We start from the raw sequence: 23,427 nt of genomic DNA, 5'->3' as shown, positions 1-23,427 counted from the left end.
TCCTCTCTTAATTCTAGTGCCTTCCTTCTGTTAATTATTATAAATTCATCTTGCACCTCGTTTGTACATAGATTTGTAGGTTTGCTGTTTTCACTTTTTAGACTATAAACGCCTTGAGATTAGGGACTTTTTCTTTCTTTTGTATGCTCAGAGTTTAGCATAGCTCTTGGCACATAACACGTGTTTAATAAAGGCCTATTGACAACTTTATTAAGTACCAGTGAGCTGGATTTACCATTAATCAGAACTGTAAGGTTAAACAAATCATTCATTTATTAGGCCCTTATCGCATGATGAGCACTGTTAAGCCCCAGAGATACAAAGTTTAAAAAAAAAAAAAAACAAACTTCAATTTTTCTGTCCCAGGGAAACTCACACAAAGAGCTCTCTCCCAGTTAGAGGGGAAGTGGGCGGGGCTAGCGCATGCGCATTGAGATAGGAGAACGCTGGCTTGGGCAGCTGCAGCAAGCGCCATACCCAGAGTGAGGGCCTCCTCTCCCTCCCCAGGCTTAGCGTCGCTGCCCCATTTGTTGGCCGCGATCCCGTCCCATTCTCAGCGCGTCCTGGAGCTCAGCGGACAACCACCATGTCCTCCAAGAGCAAAGACGCGCATCGGAGGAAGTCTTATCTCTTCATGTCTGTGGCCCAGAGACTGGGAAAGCTGTATTTGGAAAAGCTGCTGCCGCTGGAAGAGGCTTACCGCTTCGACCGGTTCCATTCTCCGACACTCGGGGAGGCCGACTTTGACAGCAGGCCCATGGTGCTTTTGATGGGCCAGTACAGCACGGGCAAGACGACCTTCATCAGTTACCTCCTCGAGCAGGCCTTCCCGGGCATGCGCATCGGGCCCGAGCCCACCACGGATGGCTTCATTGTCCTCATGCACGGCGAAGTGGAGAACGTGATGCCCGGCAATGTGGCGGTGGTGGACCGCCGCTTCCCCTTCCGCAACCTCAGCAACTTCGGCAATGCCTTCCTCAACCGCTTTGTGTGTGTCCAGCTACCCAACGAGGTCCTGGAAAGTATCAGCATCATCGACACCCCGGGAATCCTTGCTGGAGAGAAACAGCGAGTCAGCAGAGGTTATGACTTCTCCGCGGTCCTGCAGTGGTTTGCGGAGCGCGTGGATCTCATCATCATGCTCTTTGATGCCCATAAATTGGACATCTCAGACGAGCTCTCTGAGGCCATCAAAGCCGTGAAGAACCACGAAGATAAGATGCGAGTGGTGCTGAACAAGTCTGACCAGATAGGTACGCAGCAGCTGATGAGAGTGTACGGGGCCCTCATGTGGTCCTTGGGCAAGATCATTAACACTCCTGAAGTGATGAGGGTATACATAGGGTCCTTCTGGTCCAAGCCCTTTGTGAATACTGAAAACAGCAAGCTCTTCGAAGCAGAGGCTTTGGATCTCTTCCAGGACATTCAAAAGCTGCCCCACTATACTACTATTAGAAAAATGAATGACCTGATCAAGAGAGCGAGGCTGGCCAGGGTCCACGGCTACATCATCAGCACCCTCAAGAAAGAGATGCCAATCTTTGGTAAGGAGAACAAAAAAAAGGAGCTGGTCACTAATTTGAAAGATGTTTACCAGAAAATTGAGCAAGAGTATCATGTTTCTCCTGGAGATTTCCCAAGCATCCCAAAGATGCAGCAACTGCTTCAGGCTCATGACTTCTCCAAGTTCCAAAGCTTGAAGCCCAAGCTCTTTGAAAACCTGGAACAGATGCTGTCTAAAGATATAGCTCGGTTGATGTTTATGATGAAAGAAGAAGAGGCTGCTGCCGCTGCTGCCGCTGCTGCTGCTGCACAGGCTGCTGCCATTGTGGAAGAGGCCACAGGAGCCCTGGTTATGCCTCCGGTGACACTATGAATGGGTCCTGGGCCCATGACAACAGTAAGGGGGCTAACAAAGCAGACATAGATAGATACATACATACAAACATGCATACATACACACATACATGTATGCATACATAGATACTGGATATCTTTCTTCCTAAGTTAGACAAGGCTACATACCCTTTCTTGCTGTTTACTACCAAAGGCCGCAAATATGAGATTTTTGTGGTGATATATGAGATTTGAAGAACTGCCATCTTAAGACTACTGTGAATATACACATTCTCCTTCCATCCAATTTAGTTTTTATGGTATCATGTTCCTTAAATTGATGTATTTTCCTAGAAGCTCCATTATTATATAGTGCTAAGTATGATTTTCTAATAGGCTCAGCCCCCCTATAGGATCCCTATAATATGCATTTGGAAGTATTTCAAGCTGGCTGTATCATTAGCCTCTTTTTCTCATGTCGCAGCATCTTCAGTCTAAAGCCTGAAAAAGATGATTACCTAATTTTCAGTTTGTTTGGGGACAGGCCATCATTTATAAAACAAACAGGGACATCACTTCAAACAGAGGACACTCAGAGCTAAGTGATATATTTCTTCAACTGATACCCAGTGACCTTTCAAGATGAAAGGATAATAGTCTACACAGAGAAGGGGGGGGGGGGTGAAGCTCTGTGTGCTGTTTACAGGGTTTAAAGGTCATTTGACTACACAGAGAAAAGAATAGAATGGAGGCTGCAGAAAACACTAGAGAGGCAAGCAGGATTGTTAGTTTAGCTATTCTTCTAAATCTGACCATTCGCTACCAGCCCTCATCTTTTAACTAACCCCTCTGTTCCCAAAACTAAGGACAAGTTCTGTTTATTGTCTGACTGGGTCTACAGTTATTTACCAGCTGTCTATTTATGGTCTCTTTAAGTGTACAAGTAATTGGTCCAAACCAAGAGCCAAATGCCATTTCTAACTCATTCAGCATGCTGGTGATCATATGACAAAGTTGAGAGAATATGATGGAGGTCTCCTAAAACAAAGTAGGATATTATTCCCAGTCAAGTTTTGTGGCTATATGCACCTCTGTTTGCAAGCACAATTAGTCTTTGTTTCCCTTCTGATCCTAGGAGTCAGCTTGACTATCCCATTGACAAAACTCAAAAGAGTTTCCCACAGTCTTTCTAAAGCATTCCAACCCATATAGAGATGGTTCTGTCTTAGTACATGAAAAGCAAAAGAAAAACTTTAGATAAAAATGAGGAATTTCTTCCATTTCTTGAGGGAAATTAAAGTCAGGTCCTATTTTCATACTTTTATTGACAATGGTGGAAAAAAAAAAACCTCATATTTCATCTAAAGTTAGCCAAATTTTAATCATTTTAGATTTTGTTAAATCTCTTGTACATGAATACATCAGATCAGAAGTCTATACTCATAACAACACTGGGTGACATTATTATTATTACTATCCTCATTTACAGATGGTGAAACTGAAAAATAATCTGCCCAAGGTCATACAGCTAGTTAGTGTCTGATGCTGAATTTGAACTCAGGTTTTCCTGAATCTTGGTCCAGGGCCCTATTCATTGCAACCACTAGCAATTTCATAATGAGGAGATTGAACTAAATGGTGTCTAAGGTCTCTTCCAGCTCTAATTCTATTACTGATTAATTTTAATGGTTTTAGAATCCAGTATTCTAAAATCTGGCAGAAGTAGGAACTGTGCAGTAAGTGGCATGTTAAAGCACTTTATGCAAAGTTCTATGCAAAATGCAAATGTAGATTGTACATGAGGGGCCTTAGAGACTATCTATTCCAACACATTTTACCAATAAGGAAACTTTTGTTTTGGCATGCTTATATAAATAAAACTTGGACAATCTGAGGCTATTTGTGGTAAACCCAATGTTGTCTTCATTTTGTCACATTGTTTTTAAATGATTTTCTCAAAGCACTAGATATTTATTTAATTTAAAAATTAAATAACCCTATAGCGTTGGTAATGTGAATTTACCACTCCCTGGCCAACATCATAGACTGTGTTTAATTTTGAAATTAAAAAAAAAACACAGTTCAGGATTCTGTAAGAAAGGATTTTAAATTAATTATGCTAATGTGATACTGTGAAAAATAAGCTTCCAAAATAATGGTACATAAAATTCATAAACTCAAAACTAAACTTTTTCTCCATTAACCTAAAGTTAATATTCCCATTAACCTAGAATTCAGACCTCAGTTTCCTCATTTTTTAATATGGATAATAATAGCACCGTGTTAGGTTTGTTACAAGGATCAGATGAGAAAATGTTTGTAAATTATTAGCAGAGTGCCTGGAATTTAGGATGGGCCTATTTAAGTGTTAGCTATTATAATAATCATGTAACACAATGCTCCATCAATATGGAATTAAAAGGCAGAGAAGCCACTTACACTTGAGATCCACCTTGATGAAGAGCTAGGCCAGAAACATGAGCATAAACAGTTTCCTTTTAAGGAAAGTGTTGAATGATTTTGTATAGAAGCATAGAAACTGAGCAGAGCTGTGACTAAAGAGAAACTAGATAACTAGGAACTAAAGAGTTCCTGGATGCTAAAAAGATATAAATACAAAGGTCAAGGAAATGAGAGAAGGTGTAGGGATGCTGAGTATAAATAGTTGTAAACTGTGAATGGAATACTCTTTGTAGTTGTGATTGAGTAAAGAGAATGGAAATCAGGAGAGAAAACTAGATTGTCCTCAATGCACATGCAAAGGAGAAATATACGTTTTTCACATTAGTTCTTCAAGGACCAATTGATAAACTCTTTTAAAGTTCTCTAGGCCTTTTTCTCCAAACAACTGATTCACTGAGTTTCCACCCAAATCGATACATTTGGGAGTGAGGAAGAAAGCCTTTTTCATGCTATGCTGACAGGGTAAATTCTATAAATCACCCCCTCCTTCATGCCCTAACCTCAAATAATGAGGATACTTATAAGCTACTGTGTGACCCATATACATGTTATATAATGAAAGAGTTAGTGATTTTTTTAAAATTAGGATAAGCTATATTTCTTCAGGATTATATCTATAAAAATGCAGCAGCCTATGTTCTATAAGCATGAGAGAACAGGCTACAAGAAGTTGGCTAGTGTTGGGAACTTATTTGAATACTAATGTATAGGAATATAGCACTTTATATCTCTTTTAAATCTTACAACATTTCTATGAGATGGATGCTGGAAGTATAATAATATCCCATTTTAACAGATGAGGAAGCCGAAACAAAGAGATTAAGTGACTCACTAGAGCCAGTGGATATCAGATAGGAGTTGAATCCAACTTTTTCTGACTCTATCCTCTATCTACTATACCATGTGGCATTTCTTAACTATATATAAGTTCATCAGTGATGATGAAATTTATCTTGAGCTTTTTTGAGCAGGGTTTATTCAGTCTTAGAATCAATAATAGGGCAGGTAGGTGGTACAGTGGATAGAGCCCCAGGCTCAATGAGTCAGGACACTCACTTTGATGAATTCAAATCCAGCCTCAGGCACTTACTAGCTGTGTGACCTTGGGCAAGTCTGAACTCTTGTTTGTCTCAGTTCTCCTTCTGTAAAATGAGCCAGAGAAGAAAACAGCAAACTACTGCAGTATATTTGTCAAGAAAACCCCAAATGGGTCACAAACAGTTGGACATGACTGCAATGACCCAACAACAGCATCAGTAATATATAATACTATAATATGGTTTATATTAAGTTTATCATGAAGAATAAACATTTTCAGCAAGATAGTGCCTTAAGCAAACATTTTCTTTCAGGGTTTTTTTTTTATGACATTCACAAAGGGGGATATATGATATGAGAAATATAAAAAGGAAACACAAATGCACTATAGTTTGTACTTAGATTAAGTCTATACTTCACCAGTACTCTTTAGTGAAAGCAAAAGTTGAGGAGTTGACAACTCACTTCAACAGATTTTTGCTACCATGAATGAATTTTTGATTGAGAGTTTTGGAGCACATTCAGATGTTAGAGTAATTAAGTAAATTTATTTCAGATACCCTCAACATCATTCTTTAGAAAACAAAAATCACAAAAATACACCCATATGTATAAACACACATATACATATGTGTATGTATGTCTTTGTGTATATAGAGAGACATACAGAGACAGAGAAAGAAGCAAGCAGGCATATGTACAGACACATATTTACACATAATGGTTGGACTCTCTAAGCTCTAGGATCATGCAGAATATATCCAGTCTCAATGATGAACCATAAAAGGCCAGATTATCTTTGGCTAATAATTACTCCACTCAGAGTTTAATATAATAAATTTCTGAATAACAGTTGTAGTAGGATTTAAAAAAAAATTTGGGATACAGGATCCCTAGCTCCAATGCAAACACTCTTGGTAACAAATGCAAATTTGGTAGAATATAATAATAGCATTTATGTAATGCTTTTAGATGGACAAATATTATATTCTCACAACAACCATAGAAGATAGGTGCTATTATTTTCCCTATTTTACAAATGAAGAAACTGAGGCAGGCAGAGACTGTGTGCCCAAGGTCCCACAGTTAGTTAGAGGATTTGAACTTAGGGCTTCCTGACTTTTGAAACACCATCCCATTGCCACCAGATCCAAATCTCACACAATAGCAGGGATCAATGTATAGGTCTTATGTTTCCTATTATATGTCTTTCAGCCCTTGCTATTTCTCTGATTCAGAGAGGTCATGTGGATAATTCTCTTCTTCCCACCCTCTCCCATCCTAGGGGACGTCTTCCCAGGAAGTCAGTCTCCTTGACTTCTATGTAAGGTCAAATTGACAAAATCTAGAATTTGTATACAGATGAGTAAGTATCCCTTCTCTGACTGAAAGGCTAGATTATGGCATCACACTTCCGAAGAAATCAATACCTCACTTTCCCCTATCAGGATATGAAGGTTCAGGAATGTTGTGAATAACTTTGTTTTAGAAGGCATTTGTGTTAGCACATAGGATTAAGGTATCAGAATTTGAGTTTTAAGGGAACTCATAAATGACCTTGTCCAATCCCCTCATTTAAAAGATGAGGAAACTGAGCCCCAGAAATGCTAAGTGGTTAGCTCAGTGCTAAGTGGTAAGACAAAGTTACACAGATACTAAACTTCAGAAGTAGGACCTGAGTTCAAGTTTTCTGACTCTAGAGTTAGCACTTTTTGTTCTATAACAGTACTGGATTAGTAATCCTTTGAGTTATAATTTGCTTTGATAATATTTATTAACATGAAATGATTGAAATCATATTTCTTCTAGACTGCTTACCAATTTTCCCATCAGTCTTTAATCAGATAGTGAGTGAGCCCTTATCCCAGGTGATAGAATTTTGTTTTTTGGACACTAACTTACTAGATTTGTTTACTTCTGTATATTTTATACCTAATATGTTCTTACTGATTGATCTCTCTATTTTTTACCCAGATCACCACCTAACATCTTATACCAAGATAAGTTCCACATGGATAGATGACCTAGATATAAAAGTTCACATGATAAACAAAATAATGAAACATGGAATAATTCTATGAATACAAGAAAAATTTATGACTAAACAAAAGATGGAGAGGAATTCAGAAGATAAAGTGGATAATTTTGATAGTAAAAAAAAATTTTTTTTTCCTCCATGAAGAAATCCAATAACTCTCTGATTAAAAAGGAAACAATTACCTGGGGAAAAATATCTTTGCAGCATACTTTCATAAAGTTCTCTTTTTCCAAGTTATGTTAAGGAAATTCATAATGAGCCATTCCCCAGTAGATAAATTGTCTAAAGATATGAACAGAAAGTTTTCAAGAGAAGAAGCATAGGTTACTTGTATGAAAAATATGCTCTAATGACTAATAGTTGGAGAAATTAAAGTAAGTCTGAGGTTCTATATCACAAACATTGTATTGAAAAGTGTGACAAAAAAGGAAAATGACAATATTGATACACTCTTGGTGTACCTATGAATGAGTATAAGCATTCTGGAAAGCAATTTGTAATTACACACACACACACACACACACATACATACACATACACATATCACCAAATGTCACATACATATTCTTTGATGGTACTGTACTACTTTTAGGCTTATACACAGAGATCAAAAGAAGAAAAGATCTTACATTTGAAAAAAAAATGTATGGCATCTCTTTTTGTAGTAGAAATAAAAGCATTGTAAACTAAGGAGATTTTCAGCAATTGGGGAAAGGCTGAACAAATTGGAGTATACGAATATGATAGAATAGTATGGGACTATAAGAAGTGAGGAAATATATCATTTGAGAGAGACATGGGATGACTTGTGTGTACTGATGCAAAGTGAAGTAAGCAGAACCAGAAGAAAAATTGATACTCTAACATCATTATAATAAAAATTAATAATTTTGAAGACTTTTATATATTGAAGAAGAATGAAATAAGCAGAACTAGGAAAGTAGTTTATAGAATAACAACACTGTAAAGATGAACAACTTTGAAAGCTATAAGGACTCTCATCAATATAATGACCATCCATGATTCCAGAGGATTGATGATGATAAAGCATGCTATCTCCTAACAGGTGATGGATTTAGGGTACCAAATGAGATATAGATGAATGTTTTGGACACAGCCAAATTATTTTTTTGCTTGGCTATGCATCTCTGTTATGAAGATTTTTGTTTGTTTGTTTGTTTGTTTTCCAGTGGAATAAGGGTGGGAGGGAGAAATTATAGATTTCTGTTAATTAAAAATAAATAAAACTTTAAAAAATAAATGAAAGATGAAATGGTTGTTGACTAAAATAATAGTTTCAGAAATTTCCTCTTTCCTGGCTTTGGCCAATATGATGATTGTTAAGATTTGGATTCAATAAATATCCCTGACACTGTAATTTCAGTAAGTAGGCTTTATAACTTTTGGTGCATCTCGTGCGACAGATGTTTCCTGTTGGCCTTTCAGGTCACCCTGGGCTGGAAATCTCCTCTGCTATGTTGTTCTATGGTTTCTGCTGCTCTAGAATTTGTTGAGAGTCTTTCTTTACAGGTATTTTATGGGCTGTGGGGGAAGAGCTAGTAATGTGCATCTTTCTACTCCACCATCTTGGCTCTGCCCAGAATAAACTTCTTAATGAAAATTGACATGTGGAAACAATTTTTCAACCAATTGTCAAAGTTTTCACTTATGAAATGTTAATATAACTAGCTTAGACTTACTTCTGAGCTTTCTAAGAGAATAAGTGTGACATGCCCCTCTCCTGCTTCAAACCTCTGCTCAAAACTTCTTACATTTAAGCAAGATAGACCAACCAAGCTCTTGCATCTTCCATGGTCCCAAGATTTCCTAATTGTCTTTCTTTTGTAATGGAAAGAGCATATACTAGAGGTGTGAATTTGTATCCTGCCTTTTACACTGGCCCTGCATTGTACAAGGTATTTCACTTTTCTATGTTTCAATGTTCTCATCTTTAAAATGGGGGTAATGTACTACCCACCTAATTTCTCATGAAGTTTCTCCCCTTTTTTTTCTTTTTGATCCAGATTTGTAATTTTTTCCAGTGTAAAGAGTTCCCTATATGGAATTACTCCCTGTGAAGGAAATAAATTCTGTAATTCATGGCTATATAGATTTTCCTGTAGAACTAAGAGAAAAAGTATTCAGATTCTCTTGAATAAAGGTTCATATAACTTATTTATAGCCAAGGCAAGACATTACCTCAGATCTTCTTGATTCAAATGTCTGTCCTTTATCCCCTAGCTTATGCTGTTTATTTTTTTATTAGTTTCTGCTCTATTAATATTGCCAAGCTGAATTCAAGAGAAAACAGCTAATATAGCAAAATAGAGGTTTTTAATTGGGGCAGCTTGGAGTGCCACAAGCAAGTGCTGCTATATCCAAAGATAGGATTGGGAACCTGGGTTCAATGAGGTACTAAGGGGGAATGGCCAAGTTGCATGTGGGAGGGGTTAGGCAGAGAAAATCAAAACACTCACCTCTCCCCCACTCTAGCCAGTTCTGCTCAGCTACAACCTATTCAGGCCTTGCCCTCCAAAACTGAGGAAAGAATCCTATACCAATGATTTTGAGGTCTATTATTATGTGTTTTTTGTGACAATTATGTTCCAGGAACAATTTAATTCAATCTCTGTTCCTCAGGCTCATCTTTTTTGTTTTTTTGTTTTTTTCTTTTTACATTGCTCCCTCCCTGATAATTCTTGTCAAAATTAGAAATGGAGTCCCACTCCACACAACTTGATACTGTATAACGGGTGCCAAATGATGCTAATTCCTAAACAGCTTTTCTTGGTAAGGAAGCCATTTTCTTCACTCAGTCTCAAAGATATTGGTGCTTTTAGGCAGCTAGGTGGCACAGTGAGTAGAGTATCAGATAAGTGGATAAGCAGATCTAAATTCAAATCCTGCCTTAGACACCTGGCCCTCAGTCCCTGGACATATCATTCAAACACTGTTTGCTTCAGTTTCTTCACCTGTCAAATGGGCACAGTTATCATAACCTTAAAGTACCACATAAATGCTACCTATTATTATTCTGAATGACCTCAGCATAAATTCATATTATATACTGTCTCATTTAAAATTATTTCAGTTTTTGGAATAGGAGGCTTGGGATCTACAGCTTTCTCATTCCCTTCTCTTGACTCCTTGTCTTGATTTCACAAGTCAGCTCTTAGTAATACCTTTGAGGTACTTTTTAATCTGCCAAAGAGTATCACCTGTGCTTTTTACCAACCCTTTTGGAAGACACCTAACCACCAATCTCTATGTAATTCTTTAAAGGAGCTGAGAATATCTTATCTATGCCAACATTAGGGGATATGATAGATGTAATGCTAAAATTTTTCATAATTAATTTAGAATCCATTGGATGGAAACTGTTACATTTATTTAGGATGTACTGACTTATTTTAAACCAACCAAAAAAAAATTCAAGTTCTCTAGAACCACACCACTGTGGGTTAAAGTTGTATCAAATTCTCATTGCCCAATAATTTATCTCTCCATTTCATTATTAAATATTAGCAGGAATGGGATTCTAATCTGAAATAATTAATAGATGTGGCACCAAGTAAAAGGCATTTCTAGTCAGTGCTTTCATGTTAGCTAGAAATTTCATTTCCCTGTTAAGTAAAAGTCGGGGGAAAAGAGAGCTCCACTAAATATAATTTGGTGGTTCACTTTAGTGAAATGCAATTTTAAAAAATGTATTGTATTCCCAAATGTGATACCTAAAGTGATGATCATTGGCATTCACCCTTAGCAAGAAAACCTGAAAAGCTGTTTTGATCACTAAGACTTGTTTGCATTGCCACGTGTAATCAGATAAGTGCTGTCACATGGCAGGAAGCATAAAACAAGTGGTCTAGTGTAAGGTTACACACAGCCAGAGCAGTAACCCTCCATCCAAGTGAACAGTTAATTGGACACCTATCAAAAATCCCTCTGAAAAGTGGCAGTTCCATTAAGTATTGAATCAATAAAAACACCATGGGCCTAATTTGTTTTTATTACTACACAAAGGGAAATCAAGGAAACATTTTAAAGCTGTTGGAATTCAGGGTGGAATGCAGATCCTGTTCCACTCCTGTAGACTCTTTGATTTGTGAATTATATTACTTTGGTGCTGTTTAGAGAGGTTCATTAATTTTCCTGATTCTGCCCATTTCCTTTGGAAGATTAAAAGAATTTTAGGCACACACTAGATCACAGAATCTGCTTTCTGCCAAATATTGATTTGAGAGATAATGTGATGTTATAAAAAGAGTAGAAAACATGGAGTCAAAAGATGTGCGTTTGAATCTTAGTCTTGTCCCTTATTAGCAATTTAACTTTAGAGAAGTGACTTTACCTCTCTGGGCCCCACCTTCCTCATCATTTATTTATTTCTTTTTTTTGGTTATTTTGTTTTTGGGGTTTTTTTGCTAGCTAACTGTTTTCTGTTCACCCTTAGTCATGTTATGAATTTAGTTGTCTATGCCTTTCCATAGGTTTGCCTTACCAAGGCTGCCCTCTAGAATCTTTTTCTTGATCTATTAACATGAGATTTGGTAGTTTAAGATTCAGGGAAATCTTTACTACATAACCTACAATTTATGGAATAGGATTGTGATGATGGTCTGGAAAAATATTTCCAAGTACTTTTTTTTGACTGATTCACTTCATCCCTGGGTTTCAGAATTTAGTGCCTCTTTTACCAGTTCTTGGCTTAGCTACGTGGCCTGTTTCCTGAAAATTGTTCGATCTCTGTTCTTCTTTGCTGTATATCATCCTTTATTTTATTTGAAAAAAATATTTTTTTGTTTTTATATTAGTCATTCCTGGATATATTTACCTGTCTTTGCCCTCACACCCTGTAATTATAAACTTCCTTTTCACAGAAAGATAAAATTAAATAAATCTGTTAGAAACACACACACACACATACACACAGTAGTGATGTCTGACCATATTTAATATTCTGTGATAGGAACCTTCTGTCTTCTTTCTGAAGACAAAAACATTTCTTTATTTTTTCCTCAAGGTAAAATTTTAGTTGCTTTCTCAATTATTTGGAACTTAGCTTCCTTTTGATGATCTTTTCATTATTATTGTCTGTATTTATCTTCTAATTTTGTGTATTTTACTCTGTTTTGCTTAATAAAATTTTTTAATGTTTCTCTGAATTGCTCATATTCATAATTTCTTAGTTCACAGTAATAATCAACTATGCAATATACAGATGTCTATCAGGAATGGATGGATCAAGTAAAGTGTGGGGTTTCTGAGTATGCAGAAGAAATAGATGCGTTTGTAGGCAGTAGCAAAGGCTCCAGTAGATGGGGAGAGATTGGAAATTAATAAAAAAGAATAGGGGAGATATAGGGGATAGTTTCCTAGAGAAGATGGAATGGAATGGGATTATTTGTGTTTGTACAAGGGTTAGCTTTGGAAAGTAGGTAAGATTACAAGAGGGGACAAGGATCAAGAAAGGTTTCATATAGTACTAATGAAAGTGGTACTTTGAAGTAAGCTTGATATTATCAAGAGAATGCCTGAGGGTAAATTATTTCCCTTGCCTCTCCCATTCCCCATCCCAGTCCCCACATTATGAGCCAAAACATTGTTAAATAGAAACCAGGAAATAGCTCTGAAGCCCAGATATGAGACCTTTGGTCAAGGGGTAAGCTTCTGAACCTTCATATAACCAATCAGTAAGCTTCTGAACCTTCATATAACCTCTACTAGGCTGTTTTCACTTGGGAGTCACCTAGAAACATTTTAGTAAAAATATCATTAATTTGAATCTCCAGGATCCAGATGATCCATTACACCAGATGTGGAAATGCTAGAGATTCTAAGAGACAGAGGTGAAGAGGGAGTGCAATCTAGACATATGGGCAATGTGTGCAAAAACATGAAGATGAGAGTTGTGAAGATGTGTGTGTTGTGTGTGTGCTCTGTGTGTGTGTATGCATACACACACATATATGTGTGTATATTTGTGTATGTTGTGGTAGGGAGGTGAATAAGTGACTATTGATCAATTTATGCCTACCAACCCACTGAATGAAATTCTAACATATAAAGAGATGTTAACAGAAACAGTAAAGTATAAAGATGTTGTCTTTTCAGAAACTGAATAATTCGGTCAATAAACTTCACTTAATAAACTTTTAATAATTTACTAAGTGCTAGGCACTGTCTAGGGTTAGAAAAAGGGGCAAACTCTAGTCTCTCCCCTCAGGAAGCTCATAATATAAGGGGGAGGGGTGGCAGGCAATAAGCAAATAAACTTGAACAAACTATATACAGGAAATAGGAAATAATTAAAAAAGAAATGGTAATACAAATAAGAGAGATGGGAAAAGCTTCCTGTAGAAGTTAGGATTTTAATTGTGACTTAAAGGAAGCTAGGGAAGTCAGTAAGTGAAGATGAAGAGAACATTCTATGCCTGGGAAATAGCCAGAGAAAATCCCTGGAGCCAAGAGATGGAGTATCTTACTTGTGGAAGAACAAAGAATTCAATTTCACTGGATTGAAAATTACATAACATGGATTAAGGTATAAGGAGACTGGGAAGATAAGAAGGGGCTATATTATGAAGTACTTTGAATGCCAAACAGAGGGTTTTATATTTGATCTCAAAGGTGATAGGAAGCCACTGTTCTTGAATAGTGGAATGATATGATGAGATTTTCACTTTGGAAAAATCACTTTGGTGGTTGAATGGAGGTAGATTGTAATGTAGAGGGTCTTGAGGAAGGCAGACCTACCAACAAGCTATTGCAGTGGTCTGAGCATGATGTTGCAGCAGTATCAGAGAAAAGAGGTGTATTAAAGAGATGTTGGCAATGTGAAATCAATAGGCTTGAGTGATAGGGAGACATAATAGAATTATCTAGCAGCAGTTAGGGCTCAGTTGTCTGTAAAACAAATTTTCAGTAGACCCAACCAGAATGGTTTCATAATTTTCTCTGCCTTCATTTAGCAGCGGAGACTTGGCAGAGTGTAATAAACTTTATGATAAGGGCTAGGGATTCCAGAGAAGAGTACAATATAGAATTGACCAGGTTTGCCTAGGTGTTAAGATGGGGGAAAGAGTAGAGAATGGCAACAATAGAGGAGATGGACTGGGAAAGAACTGTGGGGTTGAGGAATTGGAGTTCATGGGATGGACAAAGAGTAGGATTTGGTAATAGAGGGCAGAGGGAGATGTGTAGAGCCAATAGATTATGGTCAGATAAGGGGATTTTTGAATTTTTGAACATGGAGGTGGAGCATTTGTAGGTAACAGCAAGGTCATGAATGTAACCATCTTTGTTGTGGTTGAGGTGGAATAGAAGAGTAGATCATGGGAAAGTGAGTAGTTGAGGAACTGAGTGGCAGGATGTTTGAATAGAGCCAATATGTACATTGAAGTTCCCTAGTATGAGGGCAGGAGTTTGGTAGGAAAGGAAAATTGTGAACCAGACAGTGAACTAATTGAGGAAAAAAGGGAAGAGAACTGAAGGTCTACAGACCAGTGCTGGCAACTCAAATAGAAATGGATCCCTATGGGCTGCTTGTTCACTTAGAAAACCACACATTTACATGTTTGTTTTATTTCACTTTTGTTCATTTTGTTAAACATTCACCAGTTACATTTTAATCTAGTTTGAGTCTCACTTGGGAGTCTTACGAGGCCATAGGCAGCCTTAAGTTTGACACCACTGCAGTGTAGACAGGAGCTATCGGGATTTTGATTGGGTGGTAGGTATGAATAGCATACAATACAAAGGAAAGATAAACAAAAAGTTTGCATTTCTTGCTAACCCTGGGAAAGTATGAAGCTCCTCAATCAATTTTATGGAATTACATGCAGCTAGTCATTGGATAGATGACTGACCAGGCATGTTCCTGGTGACTTTCACAACCACTAGCAAGCTCTGAAAAGGATTTTTTTTTAATTTTTATACTTTTTTAGCATCAGAGAACAGAGCCAGTTGTGGAAGAAGAATATAGTTTCTTAGAAGAAATTCCCTTTCATCCTTGCTCTTCTGCCTTTTCTAGAGTGGTGTAGGGGAGAGAGGGCATTTTTCTCTCCTCTGCCCCCTCTTCAACAATGGTACTTTGAAGTGGAATAACTTTCCCAGTAGCATATATAGTGCTTCACAGAACATAGATCTCCAACTGCAGAGATGAGTTGAGAAATAAAGGGAAGGGTCAGAGAGCTCAACAGACTTACCAGGTCAATAGAGACGCTGTTCCAAGGGGAGAAGTCTGAGGAGACCAGAGACGGAAACATCATCAGACTTGTGGGTTGCCTTGGCTATATGTGTTCCTCACAGCTTATATCCTCTATGTGTACATAGAATCATAGATTTGGAACAAAAAGGAATGTTAGAAGCTCCTGAGTCCATTCCCGACCCCCTCAACATTTTTACAGGTGAGGAAACTAAGATTGCTTAGTTAACTTGTCAAGAGTTACAAAGTAAATCAATTCTAGACAGAATTTGAACTCAGATCTTCCTCACTTTTCACCCAGTGCTCTATCCACTGCACTACAGTGAATTCTAGGCTTGGGTGAAGTGGAGGAAAAGGATATTTTCTTAAGACTGTTCATGCTATACAGCATTTCCAAAAAAAAATGTCTTTGGCTCAATGTGTAATGTGAACAACCAGAGGCAATGAGAATTAAAGGTCTTCCCTGCCCATTAATAGGCCTCAGGTGGAGTCCATTAAGGAAAGTTTGATTAGGAGAGGATTGTTTTGTAGGAAGGCTCACACCTTTTATTAATTTCTAATGAGGCCCTGGATCATGAGGGTCATGATGCCCTCTAGCTCCGAAAATTGTATATATACTCTGAGGTGAGGTTGTGCTTTGGGGGCTTACTAATCTGGAAGAAGTTTCATGTGCCAGTTAAGTCTCTGTGTAGACATTAAGGAGTCCCCCCCCCCCCCCAACCCCTCACCCTCCTAGCTTTGAAAACTCAGATGTTGGTGCTTCTCTCTCTGGTAAGTATATATGTATGTAATGGTCAGACAGTTGTCTGTTGATCTGTGATGCATGTATTGTTTATGATCAGACAGAAGCCCTGTCTGTCAGTCTTTATTTCTCTGTATTTTCTCTGTTGGTGTATGTGATAAGTAGATTACTGAGCCCTCAAAAGTTGCTTTCCTTTTAGAAAAGCAGATCTAAGAACCTGTGTTAGCAGGCCATCATGTTGCTTGCTGCAATGCAGTTTAATAGTATCTTTGGGCAGATGAATAAATAAAAAGTACTTTTAACCTATGAAACTTTCCCCAAGGGACCAAGACTGAAAGTGAAAACTGAGGGTTGAAATCAGAATGAATACTACATAAGTAATAGTAATAAAGTCACCTTAGCTGAAGGGTTCAGTATATGATGGAATGTAACAACCATGGTAGTTTGCAGCCAGGTTGTAAAAAGCTTTAAAATATCAAACAGAGAATTATTTATTTGACCCCACAGGTCATATGGAGCTACTTCAGCAGAGAAGTCAGAAATTTTAGAGAGGGGAGAATATAATAATAGCCAACATGTATATAGTGTTTATTATGTGTCATCTATTGTGCTAAGCACTTTACAATTATTCTCTCCTTTGATCTTCCCAACAACCCTGAGAGATAAGATATACTATTATCTCCATTTTACAGATGAGGAAACTGAGGAAAACCGGTAAAGTGACTTGCTTAGGATCATAACTTCTTTGAGGCTAGATTTTTTTATTTAATATTTTGCGTTCCTCCAATTTTATGTAAAAACAGTTTTTAACATTCATCTAATTTTTTTTGGAGTTCCATATTCTCTTCTTCCTTTTCAAATCCCCCTTTAATAAGTAGGCAAGCAATTTGATATAGATTATACAACTGCAGTCATGCAAAACATATTTCCATGTTAGTCATGTTGTGAAAGAAAATACAGACAAAAAAAAGAAAAATAAAGTAAAGAAAAGGTGTGCTTTGTTCTGCATTCAGTCTCTACCAGTTCTTTCTCTGGAGATGGACAGAATTTTTCATCATAAACCTCTCAGAATTGTCTTGTTTCACCGTATTGCTGAGAATAACAAAATCATTTATAGTTGACCACATAACAGTATTGATGTTACTGTATATACGGTATACAGTACCTGATTTTGCTCTTTTCATTTTGTATCAGTTCATGATAGCCTTTCCAGGTTTTTGAGAACATCCTGCTCATCACTTCTTCTAGCACAATAGAATTCCATTATAATCGTATGCAACTTGTTCAGCCAGTCAGCAATTGAGGGACATACCAGTTTCCAGTTCCTTTTCCACCACTAACACAAGTTGTTATACATGTTTTTGTACATATGGGTCCTTTCCCTTTTTTTAAAAAAAATCTCCTTTGCATACAGACCTAGAAATAATATTGCTTGGTCAAAGGGTATGTATGATTTTATTGCCCTTGGAGCATAGTTACAAATTACACTACAGAATGGTTGAGTCAGTATACCACTTCACCAATAGAGCATTAATGCCTCAATTTACCTACATTCCCTGAAACATTTTCCTTTTCTGTCATATTAACCAATCTTATAGGTATAGGGTGATAGCTCAGAGTTATTTTATTTTGCATTTCTCTAATCAGTAGTGATTTGGAATAGTCATTTTTATTATAATTACAGATAGTTTTGATTTTTTCATTTAAAACTGCCTGTTCATATCCTTTGACCATTTATTTATTGACGAGTAGCTCTTATTTCTATAAATTTCATTCAGTTCCCTCTATATTTGAGAAATGAGAGGTCTTACTGTAACTTTTTCCACAGTTATGATTATTTTCCTCAATCCTATTTTTTGCTTGTTTACCCTCTTTCCCTCTCCTTCATCCTGTCTATTCACAAAATTGTTTTCTTTTCTGACTTTTACCTCCCCTAATCTACTCTCCTTTCTGTTAGCCCTCACCTTCCTGTATGGTAAGATGGTAAGATAGATTTCTATACCCAACTGGGTTTGTATGTTATTTCCTTTTTGAGCCAATTCTGATGAGATCATGGTTCATATGCTAACACCCCTCCCTCACCACCCTGACTTCTCCCTTCTTTCCCTCCATTGTAAAAGCTCTTTCACATCTCTTTTATGTCAGATAATATACCCTATTCTACTTTCCTCTTCTCCTAGTGCACTCCTTCTTACGCCTTATTGTTATTTTTTGGATAATTACCCTATCATATTCAACTCACTCATGCACTCTGAATATATATACTTCTTCTAACTTTTTTATGTGTACTTTCTTCTAATAAGAAGAAAGGTTTTGGAAGTTACATATATCATTTTCACACATAGGAATGTAGACAGATTAACCCTACTGAATTCCTTATGATTTTTTTCCTGTTTCCTTTTTTTCTTTTTAAATTTATTTATTTAAGTTTTCAACATTCATTTCCACACAATTTTGAGCTCCAAATTTTCTCCCCATTTCTCTCCTCCCCCCACTCCAAAACGCCAAACATTCTAATTACCCCTATCACCAATCTTCCCTCCCTTCTAACAGCCCTCCCTTCCCTTATCCCCATCTTCTCTTTTGTTCTGTAGGGCAAGATAACTTTCTATACCCCATTACCTGTATTTCTTATTTCCTAGTTGTATGCAAGAACAATACTCAACAGTTGTTTCTAAAACGTTGAGTTCCAACTTCTCTTCATCCCTCCCTCCCCACCCATCCCCCGTGGGAAGGCAAGTAATTCAACATAGGCCATATCTGTGAAGTTTTGCAAATGACTTCCATAATAGTCGTGTTGTGTAAGACTAACTATATTTCCCTCCATCCTCTCCTGCCCCCCATTTATTCCGTTCTCGCTTTTGATCCTATCCCTCCCCAAGAGTTCTCCTTCCTCCCACTGCCCTCCCTTCCATTATCCCCCCATCCTGCTTATCCCTTTCTCCCCCACTATCCTGTATTGTAAGATAGGTTTTCATACCAAAATGAGTGTGCATTTTATTCCTTCCTTTAGTTGAATGTGATGAGAGTAAGCTTCATGTTTTTTCTCTCACCTCCTCACTTTGGCCCTCCACTGAAAAGTCATTTACTTGCCTCTTTTATGAGAGATACTTTGCCCCATTCCATTTCTCGCTTTCTTCTCCCAATATGTTTCTCTCTCATTGCTTAATTTCATTTTTTTAAATATATGATCTCATCCTATTCTATTCACCCTGTGCTCTCTGTCTCTTTCTCTATGTGTGTGTGTGTGTGTGTGATTGTGTGTGAGTGTAATCCCACCAACTACCCAGACACTGAAAACAATTTTCAAGAGTTACAAATATTGTCTTTCCATGTAGGGATATAAATAGTTCAACTTTAGTAAGTCCCTTATGATTTCTCTTTGATGTTTATCTTTTCATGCTTCTCTTGATTTTTGTCTTTGAAAGTCAAATTTTCTTTTCAGCTCTGGTCTTTTCATCGAGAATGCTTGAAAGTCCTCTATTTCATTGAAAGACCAATTTTCCCCCTGAAGTATTATACTGAGTTTTGCTGGGTAGGTGATTCTTGGTTTTAATCCTAGTTCCTTTGACTTCTGGAATATCCCATTCCACGCCCTTCCATCCTTTAATGTGGAAGCTGCTAGATCTTGTGTTATCCTGATTGTATTTCCACAATACTTGAATTGTTTCTTTCTAGCTGCTTGCAATATTTTCTCCTTGATCTGGGAACTCTGGAATTTGGCCACAATGTTCCTAGGAGTTTCTCTTTTTGGATCTCTTTCAGGCGGTGTTCTGTGGATTCCTTGAATACTTATTTTGCTCTCTGGTTCTAGAATCTCAGGGCAGTTTTCCTTGATAATTTCATGAAAGATGATGTCTAGGCTCTTTTTTTGATCCTGGCTTTCAGGTAGGCCCATAATTTTTAAATTGTCTCTCCTGGATCTATTTTCCAGGTCAGTTGTTTCTCCAATGAGATATTTCACATTATCTCCCATTTTCTCATTCTTTTGGTTTTGTTTTGTGATTTCTTGGTTTCTCATAAAGTCATTAGCCTCCATCTGTTCCATTCTAATTTTGAAAGAATTATTTTCTTCAATGAGCTTTTGAATCTCCTTTTCCACTTGGCTAATTCTGCTTTTGAAAGCATTCTTCTCCTCATTGGCTTCTTGAACCTTTTTTGCCAATTGAGTTAGCCTATTTTTCAAGGTGTTATTTTCTTCACCATTTTTTTGGGTCTCCTTTAGCAGGGAGCTGATCTGCTGCTCATGCTTTGACTGCATGTCTCTCATTTCTCTTCCCAGCTTTTCTTCTACCTCTCTAACTTGATTTTCTATGAGCTCTTCTATGGCCTGAGCCCACTGAGTGGGCTGGGATATAGAGGCCTTGACTTCTGTGTCTTTGCCTGATGGTAAGCATTGTTCTTCCTCATCAGAAAGGAAGGGCGGAAATGCCTGTTCCCCAAGAAAATAACCTTCTATCGTCTTATTTCTTTTCTCTTTTCTGGGCATTTTCCCAGCCAGTGATTTGACTTCTGAATATTCTCTTCACACCACTTCGCCTCCAGATCCTCCCAGCCAGCGCTTGGGGTTTGAGATTCAAATGCTGCTTGCTAGCCTCAGGGCTTTTGGTGGGGAAGGGCTGCTATTCAGTGTGAGATTAAGTTCAGGTGCTCAGGTCAGGGCAGGGCCACCTCATGGGCTCAGTTCCCTCAGGGGGTTTATGCAGAGACCTTCAACAATGGATCCAGGCTCCTGCCTACTTGAGGAGCCTGGGTCTGCTCCCGTCTCCGCTGTTGCCTCTCGAGGGGGCCTGAGTTATGGGGCCACCCCACTCCCCTCTCGACCCACCAAAGAGACCCTCTCACCGACCCCTGTCACCTGTGAATGGAGGGATCCGCGCGGCTGCTGGAGATCCCATCCCTGAAGCCTGCTCGGAACTTTTCCTCTCGGTGCCACGGCTGTGGCAGGGCTATACTCAGCTCCCAGTCCCGGAGCCCAGTCCACGGCATGAAGGACCTTTTGTGAGAGGTTTGCAGATCTCTCTGGAACAGAAATCTCCCTTGCTCCAATGTTCTGTGGTCTCTGGGTGCAGAATTCGCCGTGAGTTACTTTTTTGTAGATGTTCTATGGGTTGTGGGTTCAGAGCTATGCATATATGCATCTTTCTACTCTGCCATCTTGGCTCAAGGGTCTCATTTTGTTAAAGGATTTTTGAGAATCTTTCCTTCTAATAGAAAAACCTAACTAATCAGAATCCAAAATGGATAATAAAAAATATATAGACAAAATTGTTAATCTCAAATTAGAAACATTTTCAGATTTAGAGGGTACAAATCTCTCTAAATACATGCATATATATATATATATATATACATATATATATAATGTATGTGTAAATATGTATACATCTGTATAAGTTCACACATATATGTTATGTTATAAGTTTGGATTTCAACACTACAAAAGCCAATTCTCCAAATGCCTTATAGGCTTTTGAGTGAGATTCATTTTTATTGTAGCTGTTATTATACTTCCAAGCTCCCAGCTCATTTCTCAAAAGAGAAGACTCAATCGATGTCAGTATTGGGGGAAATTTAAAATTCTTTCCAAAATCTATGACTTTCAATTCCAGTGTGAAGGATGGTTCCCAAAGCCAAAATGGTAAGAAAAATATTGAAGAAAGAATCAAAATCTGACACAAAGCCAAACTTATTCTCTTCTTAACACTGACCCCCACAAAGAATTCAGCCATGTATATGCCATACATGTCTATTAGGCATATTTATATCTCATTTTGTTTGCTTTTGTGCATTAATTTTTCAACTAATAGAGGACTTTTTAGTCCTAATTACACATAGAGATTTTCAGAGTTGTTTTCATTAAATACATTAAATATCATAATTGTCTTTTTAAAAATTAACTGCAATTTTTTTATAATGGTGGAAAAACCAAAATGTTTATTTCTTGCTTTTCAAATGAAAAGATACTTGGAACATTATCACCAACATTCAGATATTTTTCTTTTCGATTTTAATTCAGTTTTTAAAGTAATTAAATACATAAAATTATTAACTTATTTCACCCAAGTAATGGACTCAGATCAAGAAACTGATTGACTTTTGAAGTGACTGCTTCTAATTGAAATCAATGTTGTCACTAGCTATAATACAAAAACAGAGGAGCAGAGTTCTAGGTTGTATTACCACTACTGGAAACTTCCTTTTCAATATTTCTTTGTTTTCTCAAACTAACCTTAACCAAATTCAAGTTCATAATTTCTCACATTCCCAGAATCCCTATCTCCTTCAATGGAAGCACTGTACTCCCACTTACCAAGGCGCAATGTCTTAGAATCATCTTTATTTCATCTCTTTCATGCTTTGCACCTAGTTAACCACCAAGTTGAATAGATTTTTTCATTCAAATTGTTTGTTGATTTTGTCCCTTCCTTTTCATTTCTTTCTGCTTAACTTCTCATCATTGTATTATTATAATCACCTTTTCACTCTCTTCCTGACTTCCTCTCTTTTCTTATTAATTCATTCTTGAAAATTTTAAATTTTTAGTCCAGGTCACTCAATTTCAATTCAGTTCATTGCATATGTAATTATGTCTACTATATCCAAAGTACTGTGCTAGTTGGTAGGAGGTAGAAAGTCTTTATGTGTCTGAGACTGGATTTGATGCCAGATCTTCCTGGCTTCAAGGCTAGGGCTCTCTCCACTCCTGTTGCACCTTTGATTATGTTGGAGGAGTAAAACAGAATGACACTCTAGGTTTGAGGATGGAAGAATCACTTCCAACTGGGAGCAACAAAAGAGACTTCATGGAGAAATAGACATAGAAGAAAGAGGATTTCAACAGGTGGATATGTAAAAGACTGTCTCAGAATTATATGAGATAGTACAGTGCAATAGACAGGGTGTTCATTTTAGAGTCAAAAGGCTAAAGTTCAAATCCTACCTCTTCATTTACTATCTATTACTTTGGGCAAGTCACTTAACCTCGATGGGTTTCAGAGCCTTCCCACAAAATGAGAGGTTCCATTGGAAGACTGCTAAGGTGTCATTAGGGCCCTAAATCTATGCTGCTACGATAATGTGTAGAAATCACAGAGGGAAAAA

General features: G+C 37.5%; 1 pseudogene; it reads left to right on the top strand.

Annotated features, from left to right (window-relative positions):
* Positions 1 to 441: 441 nt before the first annotated feature.
* Positions 442 to 7,401, top strand: LOC140526871 (EH domain-containing protein 1 pseudogene; annotated as a pseudogene).
* Positions 7,402 to 23,427: the final 16,026 nt, after the last annotated feature.

The sequence above is a fragment of the Notamacropus eugenii genome, chromosome 2 (assembly GCF_028372415.1).
Source record: "Notamacropus eugenii isolate mMacEug1 chromosome 2, mMacEug1.pri_v2, whole genome shotgun sequence".
Taxonomy (NCBI): domain Eukaryota; kingdom Metazoa; phylum Chordata; class Mammalia; order Diprotodontia; family Macropodidae; genus Notamacropus; species Notamacropus eugenii.
This window is presented reverse-complemented; position numbering and strand designations above follow the sequence as displayed.